The 1,126-nt window shown below is 42.8% G+C and overlaps 1 non-coding gene across 1 annotated transcript; it reads left to right on the top strand.

The window, feature by feature from the left end:
* Window positions 1–651: 651 nt before the first annotated feature.
* LOC112672664 (U6 spliceosomal RNA) lies at window positions 652–755 on the top strand. Its single transcript, XR_003144404.1, has one exon. It is a non-coding gene; the product is annotated as a U6 spliceosomal RNA (small nuclear RNA).
* The last annotated feature ends 371 nt before the right edge of the window (window positions 756–1,126 follow it).

Here is a 1,126-nt window from a genome sequence, read left to right as displayed (position 1 = left end):
CACGTGAAACTAGATTGAAGATCAGAGTAGGCAATTGAGGAAAAAGTATAAATATATGATGGTGGCTTGTGTTTGTCCCCAGAGAATGCAGTCTACATCATCTGCAACCAATCCTGCTGGAGACAGGTGAGCCTGGAGTCCCGGCAATGACTCTTCCCCATTCCCCGGGAGAAATGCTCTCCCTAGTTTGAAGCCAGCAGAAGTCCAGGCAGTGGAGGACTTTGCAAACTCTTGCAAACTCCTGCAAAGTTTGCAAGAAAGGACATGGGATGATGACTCCATTATCACAAGGGGAAGAGAGACTGCCCAGGAGGGAGAAGGTGGGGACACCGGATGGGGACCTGGAAGGGGTTTGGGGGGTGGTGTCCATGAAACCAGCAGAAGGACCAGGAGGGAATGAAACTACCATTTGGGTACCAGGTGTGGGGCACGTAATGAAGAAAAATGTGACTGTGATTTAAGTTGTTGGAACCAGAGAAACCTGTTCTTCAGAATGCACTCAGCTGTAAACCTGACTTTACCCTCTCTTTTGTTGATTAGTTATGAGGTGGCTAACAGGAATCACAGTTCCCAGCATGCAGAGCTCTTCCACATGCCTTATTACAAATGCTTCCAGCCCTAGGGGAAAGGCAACTTCAAAATTCCTTCCATGTGCACACTTTGGCAGCATGTATACTAAAATTGGAATGATAAAAAGATTAGTAAGGCCCCTGCACAAGGATGACACCCAAATTTGTGAAGTATTCCATATTTTTAAGAAAACAAATGCTTCAAGTCTACAAGTACAAAATTCCTCCCATGTTTAGCACATTTTAAGTGTATTTTGTTAAGTTCTAAAAATTTGAAAACAGATCACCCAAAACATCCCATTCATCAGTTGGCCCAGGTGCTACAACAAATTATAATATTTTCTCTGTATCACTCATTATAAATAAGTGAATTCTCAGGAAGTATATTGGAAACCACCACAGGATGTTTGCACTTTTTGGTGAGGTCACATAATTAAATTTTCACCATGAATTTCTGGTTAATTCTGTAATAGCCCAGAGAATTGTGCCTATGTCTATGTGTGTACACTTTCATTAATAAAAACCCTCCATCAGGGCCAGCTCCATGGGCATGTGTG

This window comes from Canis lupus, chromosome 28 (genome assembly GCF_003254725.2).
Source record: "Canis lupus dingo isolate Sandy chromosome 28, ASM325472v2, whole genome shotgun sequence".
NCBI lineage: Eukaryota > Metazoa > Chordata > Mammalia > Carnivora > Canidae > Canis > Canis lupus.
The sequence above is the reverse complement of the archived record's forward strand: the minus strand, read 5'-3'. Positions and strand labels throughout refer to the sequence as shown.